Source organism: Humulus lupulus, chromosome 1 (genome assembly GCF_963169125.1).
Source record: "Humulus lupulus chromosome 1, drHumLupu1.1, whole genome shotgun sequence".
Taxonomy (NCBI): domain Eukaryota; kingdom Viridiplantae; phylum Streptophyta; class Magnoliopsida; order Rosales; family Cannabaceae; genus Humulus; species Humulus lupulus.
This window is the reverse complement of record NC_084793.1, coordinates 147857809-147865731: the sequence shown is the minus strand read 5'-3', so window position 1 is coordinate 147865731 and position 7923 is coordinate 147857809. Positions and strand designations below refer to the sequence as shown.

Sequence of the window (7923 nt, the reverse complement as noted above, 5' to 3'; positions counted from 1 at the left end):
GCTTGTTATATGCCCCTAAGGCATTGCATTGCTCCTCATAAACCCCCCTCATTTCATTAAAAGCTAAGCAATCCTTAGCTAAACGCACCGTCCCTCCACAAACAAAGCAAGGTTCTTGTGATTCCGCTTGAGCAATCATGTACGATTTTTGGCCATTTTTCGTCATTAAGACCTCAAACTGCTTTTTCAAAGCTTCGAGTTGGGCCTTAACACTATCCTCTTCTCGAAGTTGATAGATCCCAGATGGTTTGTGTCGGTTGGTGCTATTAGTAGCACTTGGAGCAGTCCATATGTGAGATTTTTTTGCGGTTTCTTCGAGATATTCAAGAGCATTGTCTGACTCTTTTTTGAGGAATTCACCAATGCATATCATTTTTACAAACTGGTGCTCATGACTCGTGAGGCCTTCATAGAAGTAACTGACCAAACCCCAGTTCTCATAGCCATGGTGCGGGCACTGGTTCAACAGATCCTTGAATCTTTCCCAAAATTGATAAAACATTTCATTGTCCTTTTGGGAAAATGTGGAAATTTGTCGTTTTAGACTGTTGGTCTTATGGCTGGGGAAGTGTTTCAGAAAGAAAGATTTGGTTATTTCCTCCCATGTTCCAATAGACCTAGGTCTCAAAGAGTATAACCAGCTTTTGGCTTTGTCCTTCAAGGAGAAAGGGAAGAACTTTAGTCGCACAGAATCAACATTTTCGCTCGGTTATAGAACGTAGCTGCTACCTCCTCGAATTCTCTAATATGCACGTATAGGCTTTCATTTTTCATTCCATGAAATGTGGGCAAGAGTTAAATCATGCCAGGTTTAAAGTCTAATGCATGCATATTAGGAGGGAAGATAATGCATGAAGGTGTGGAAGTGCGAGTAGGATGGAGGTAGTCATTGAGAGTTCTTGGTTGGATTTCATCATTGCGAGCCATTGCGAATGGATTATTATCAACTAAAGTTTGTGGAGAAGCAGGATTGGTGGAAGGAGTTCCGGAAGGAGTGGCAGATGAATTGGAAGAAGTGTCACTGGAAGTTTCGTGATGATTCATCCACTCTTGGAAATCAGAATTAGATTTATTTTTTTATTTTTTGTTAAACTTGTTCCAAATAGCTTTGGAGGTTTTGGGGTGAGCTCCAACGCCTTACTAGAACTCTCTGAGGTTACTGAGAAAGTATGGTGGATCACAAGTTAAACCTTTTCGACCAAACAACCTTTAAGCAAAGTGAAATTGCTTATTTTGACATAACAAGTTTGGTTTTCTTATAGTAATAAGTTCGACAATGTAATAGTGCAAATGTATATGCTCGAAATGTTCCCAGGCCGATTGGGAAGGTTGCCAAGGTACTGCTTTAGACTCACACTTGCCTAGACAGAACTCCCCGAGGTTCCCAGGTAAGTGTGGGGGGTAACAAACCTTATTTAACAACCAATCTTTCTAGACAAAACAATATCTGTTTCTACAATTTGTAATATTACACAATTGTTCCCAATACTAAGCGTTTTATGATGGAAATTTTATGAAAATTTTTATGTTGTTGTTGTTTTTTTTGTTTTGGAAAACCTAAATTCTAAGGAAAACTAAGGCAAAGAAAAAGAAAAGTCTAAACTAAGTAACCTAAAGCAACAAAATAATCAATACAAAAATAAAATAAAGAAAAGAGAATTGAAGTGAATATAAAATAGCAAGCTTAATCTTTTTTTTTTTAAAAATATTTATTAAACTAAAAAAATAGAAAATAAATTAAGAAAAAGAAATGGAATAAGAATTAACTAAAAAGAAAAAAAATTATATATATATTTATATAATTATCTTTTTGTAACCAAAAGAAAAAAGAAAGGAAAAGGAAAAAAATATAAATATATATTTTACTTTTTTTTTTCTCTACTTATATATATATAATTTTTTTTTGTTTAACTGAAAGATAAAAGAGATATAACTAAAAAAAATTATTTTTTTTGTTTTTTTCAATATTCAAATGAACTAAAAATTAGTAAATAAAAATAATACAACTCACAAATACAAGAACACTATGCTAACACGATTATTCATACTAACAAAAATACAAATAAAGTTACAAACATTTTGGTAAAAATTTCACTAAAACTTTTGAAAACTACCTCATCGACAACGATGCCAAAATTTGTTTAACGCCCAAAATGTGACTATCACTAAGCGGTAGTTGGAGTAAATTCGGGCGGTTGATCCACAATGAGGTAACCTAAAACCAAAAGATTAGTAGAAAATAACACAAAAAGTAAGTAACATGAAATAAATAAAAATGGAAATGAAAAGAGATTTGAGATTTTGGTGTTGTCTTTTTGATGAAATGATAAAATGAGATAAGTTAATAAAAGTAAGGTGTAATCAAGAGTTTGAGAAATAGAAAGGTTTCAAGAATCATCCATATGCTTATTTGGTTTAAGTTACTTGATTTACAATAATACATAAGTAAATAGTTCACATCCCAATAGTTACTTGGAAAATCTAACATTAAAGTCTATATTCTTTTCTAATAAAAGTTTATTTGAGTTATAAAGTTCTTTACTTTAAAAGCACAATGTTAATCTTATGAAAAATCTAAAAATGAAAAAAATATCCAAGGGCAATAATGCAATAGAAGATTAGACATAAAATTGTGTATCAATATTGCTTTTACTAATTAGAAGCACATAGAAAGAGCATGGCTAATCCTATATACTATTAGTACAAGTAAATAAAGATAACAAAATAGAGATGAAGATGAAAGAACATAAATAACTCAAATACATTATATTAAGAACATAGTAAATCAAAGTAGCAAAATAACATCACTAACATATGGAATCATCCCTCCTAGGAAGATTAGGCCATTATGCTCATGATTCTCACAAAATTCTAAGAAGAAAATATGAGAAGAAAGTGAGTAGAAATTTTGCTATAGTTTCCTTACTCTCAAAATTACATATCTATGTGAAAGAAAGAGTCCCTATTTATAGAAGGAGAAAATGACTAAAAAGAAATTAAACAAAAAATGGGGTTTACACAATAAATCTGAAATATTAATAATAAAATATGATTTTGAAAAATCAAATCTTATTATTAATGTTAACCTAGCTATTTTGGTGAATGGTCATTTTGCTATTTTTCTAAAACACCACAAAATATGAGCTTTAAAGCTCAAAAAGGAAAGGTGCAAGGCCCAAAATGCATAGGAGAGTGGGCTGGTGGCAGGCTGAAACTTTGACCCAACCATAGCCAGTGGGGGTGTGCCACATGGCGCGACTAGCTGGGAGAGGAGAAGGGCAAGAGTTGGGCTTTCAGATTGGGCTGAGGTAGTGCTGGGCTACTGGAGAAGGTTGGGCGTGGGCTGGGCCGCTCGCAGGTCACCAGGTGGGGCACGGGTTGAGGAGCTAGGTCGCTGAGCTGGGCTGCTGGGCTTGACAGGTGGCACGGCTAGGCTTCTTCTGGGCTCACGCTTGGGCCAAGCCTGGCTACTGAAAACAACAAAAAAAGATTACTTACAATAATATCATCTTTTTAGTTCTCCTTTTTTTTTTCCTTTTCAAGCTTAATTCTTTTCTTTACTTTTTTTTCTTTTAATTAGGCTCAAATGCATTATAATTCATATAAAATATTTGTAAATTAAAATAAAACTAATATTTTCCATTTAAAGAATATATCACAATAAATTCAAGAAAATACTAATCAGAACTTAATTTAATTTGAATTTTAAGCTCGATAAAATGACATTTTTGAGCACTAATCAGCAAACCATGAAGGAAATGATTGACTATGAATATGATCTATGGTCATTGTTGTTTGACGAGAGTTTTGTTGTGCATTGATATTATGATGTTCCCTACAAAATGAATAAGTATTAGTCATAATTATATGAAGTTTCAAGTTTTTACAATTATTAGAGATATAATAAATAACAATTACTCAATAAATGAGTCTACGATATTGTAATTAAATAACACATATTGATGTGCCTTAATTTTAATATCCTCATCTAAAATCTTAGTATTTATTTTTCTCAAATATTGACCAGTCATTTGCAAAATAGGCAGTGCTTCTCCATTTGGTTCCACATTACTGTAATTTTGAGGCTTGCGATTAAATTTTGTCTCCACGCCTTCCATGTATTTTGACTAAAATATCAAACATTCATTAGCTAAATATCTTTCGTCAATACAACCTTCTGATTTGCTTTTGTCGCGTACATATGACTTCAACTTAGACAAATACCTATAATTTTTTGTAGAAGCATTAGAAGAAATATTGAAACTTGTTACAATTAAATAAAATAATAATAAATTAAGATTTTACCTTTCAATGAGGTACATGCGATAGTAAACTTATGGTCCAACAATTCTTGCCTCATATGCTAAGTACATCACCAAATGAACAATGATATCCAAAAATGTTGAGGGAAATAATTTTTCAAGATTACAAAGAATGATAGGTATTTTTTGTTCAAGTTGCATAAAATCTTGTGGTCAAGCAACTTTTGAATACATCATGCGAAAATAGTTGCTTAAAGTAGTTTAATGTAGACGAACATGCGAACTTAATATTCCCCTTAGTGATAGTGATAGTAATTGAGTCATAATAGTATGAAAATCATGACTTTTGAGCCTATAATTTTTTTTTGCCTTACATAGACACATCTAGAAATGCTGGGAACATATCCATCTGGAACCTTAATTGTCTTTAGAAATCAACAGATGACAATTTTTTCTTCTTTGTTTGATGTAAAACATGGAGGTGGAATGACAATTTTCTTAGACTTACTCTCATTTGGATGAAGTTCAGATGTAATACCTATATACTTTAAATCAAGACGTGCATTCAAATTGTCTATATTTTTTGCATTTAAACTCAATAATGTCCCAATCAAACTTTCACATACATTCTTTTCAATATGCATCACATCAAGATTGTGTCGTAATAAGTTATCCTTCCAATATGACAATTAAAAAAATATACTCTTTTTCTTCCAACTATACGACAATGGAGGATTAACAAATGTCTTCCCAAATTTAATTTGGTAGCCTGCTAACATATCCAGTATCATAGAACCACTTAATAGTGTTGGAGTCATTCTATTCTCTTTTGTGCCATCAAAAGACTTTTCATCATTTCTAAATGGGTCATTGTTTTCTAACCAGCGTCGATGACCCATATAACAATGCTTTTTACTGTACTTCAACCACAAAGAACAAGTGTCTTGATGACAATATGGGCATGCATATTTTCCTTTCGTACTCCATTCTGATAAGTTTGCATATGCTGGAAAGTCACTGATAGTCCATAATAGTGATGCCCGCATATTAAAGTTTTTTTCGATAGATGCATCAAAAGTTTCGACACCCAATTCCCATAACTTCTTTAACTCTTCAATTAGTGCGTTTAAATATACATCAATATTATTTCTAGGTGCGTCTGGACCAATTATGAGCAAGGACATAATACAATTAGGTTGTTTCATACACATCCACATAAGAAGATTATATATGGTATCACAATAACTGGCCATGTACTGTGTCATACATTTAATGTCTTGAACGGATTCATTCCATCAAAAGCTAGCCCAAGTCTAACATTTCGAGGATCTGCAATAAAATCCTTGTGGTTGTGATCAAGTCATCCATGCTGGAGAATCTCTTGGGTGTCTCATACAACCATCACTTGCACGATCTTTTTTATGATGCCAAGTCATAAAATCAAATATTTTTTATGACATAAATAATCTTTGTAATCTTGTTATCAGTGGAAAATGGCGCAAGACTTTAACTTCACTCATATTTTGACAAGTAAGATGTAAAGTTATTCTAATGTAGAAAGTACATGTCTGCTAAAATAAAAATAGACAAAAAAATTTTGTTATATTTAGGGTACCTTGGTGTAGAGCATACTTCCCATTCCATTTGCATGTTCCTTTCTATACAACATGCAATCTTTCGGACATGCATCAATTTTTTCGTAATCAAATCCTAGGGCATTGATTATTTTTTTGGTTTCGTAAAAAGAATTGGGTAGTGTTTGACCTTTTGATAATGCTCTTTTAAATAAGTCAAGTGATACACTAACTATGAAATAATTGAATAACAAATGAGAGCTTTGTGAAACTCAGACAATCTGGGTAAAGTCTTTCTCTGCATTTTTTTTATCAAATCATAAAATTCTTTTGCTTTCGCATTTGTTTCATCACATTTGCTTTGAAGATTATCTTTTTTTAATTTCACATTTGTTGTCTCCAATATTATGTCTAACAACATCATATATAACTCCTTGTATATCGATGGTATAATTTGACTCATGAGTATCGCTGAGACTCTCAACAGTCTGTGCAGCATGTGAAGAAGTTTCTTCGTGCAATACCCATTTAATATAACCCTCCGTAAATCCATTGCATATTAGATGTTCAAATGTAATTGTTCGAGTGATAGGTATAATAAAACCACACTTTACACAAGGACATATAATTTTTTCTTCATGAATTGCATTTTAAAATGAAAAGTCAAGAAATAAATTAACTCCTTCTTAATACGAATCACTCAATCTAGATTGATTCATCCAACTCTTATCCATAATTTATCTTTTGAAAATAATAATAATATACCTATAAAAACACATAAAATTAGTTTATTTGAAAGAAAAAAAATATATATTATACAAAATTTTCAAATATTCACATCAATGATAAGTTCAAATGATTAATAAATAATAAACGAATTTTCATACAATTAAGGAATTTTGAAGATCCAATTTATCAACTTTTATAGTTTATATTTCCATATACAACAAAATAATAAAAAATAACAAATAAAAAATCATAAATATAAGAATTACCTTTATAAAATTTTGTTTTTTACTTTTAGTTTAAGAAAGACGTATTGTTGAGTGTTTTTATAAAGAGAGCATTAACACATGCTCTCTAATATTAGGCATAAGAAGAAGAATGGGAGAATAGAGATGTAAAATATTATTAATATGTACATATATTATTTATATTTTAAGTTGCCATAAATTATTAAAATATATTGATAATTTAAATTTTAGGAAAGATAAAGTTTGTTTTCAATATCTTATTATAATTTTGAATTATATATTATAATCTATTAAAAAAATAATGTTTTATATATATATATATTTATATATCTATCAGATTTAAAATACAAAATACTGTTGAAAATTATAAATGAAAATAATACAGATTATTTTCTTTTTGAATTTTACTAAGTACATATATTATATATTTTTTTAAGTTGTCATAAATTAAGTTTAAAATGAAATTGATAATTTAAGTTTAAATTTAAATTTTAAGAAAGATAGAGTTTTTTTAAATATCTTATTATAATTTTGAATTAGATACTATAACCAAAGTTAACGTTTGTGTATATCCTAGATACAAGCAACATGCAATGCACATTTGTTTAGTTTTATTTATAGAATTTATTAATTATATATATTAAACTTATATAATTGTCATATAAATTTCAAATAAATAAAAAAATATTGCATATAAAAGAATGACATAAACATATTAAAAGAAAAATTAAACAAAAATATTGTTTGTGATTTTTTTAAAAAAGAAAAAAAAATAGTATGATAACCTTTTTAAACAGAAATGATAATTTTTTTAATAAAAATTAAGATTATGTTTTATATATTATTATTATAATGATATTTTATAGTATTTAAATTTATATTAATACAAGTATTAAATATCTAGTTTTTATTAAATATAATTATAATAAATATTTGAATTATGTTGACCAACATTTTGGTCAACAACACTAAGTCAATTTAAACAATAGAACATAATTATAACGAACTGAAATCAAGAAAACGACAAAAAAGATTTTATAGTGGTTCAACCCCAAGAGTTGGAAATGACCTACATCCACTTGCACTTTTATTTATCAAAAAAGTGTCAAACTC

At 29.6% G+C, this 7923-nt stretch overlaps 1 non-coding gene across 1 annotated transcript; it reads left to right on the top strand.

Annotated features, from left to right (window-relative positions):
* The first annotated feature begins 440 nt into the window (after positions 1-440).
* LOC133813087 (small nucleolar RNA R71) lies at positions 441-547 on the top strand. The gene has a single exon (XR_009884131.1). It is a non-coding gene; the product is annotated as a small nucleolar RNA R71 (small nucleolar RNA).
* Positions 548-7923: the final 7376 nt, after the last annotated feature.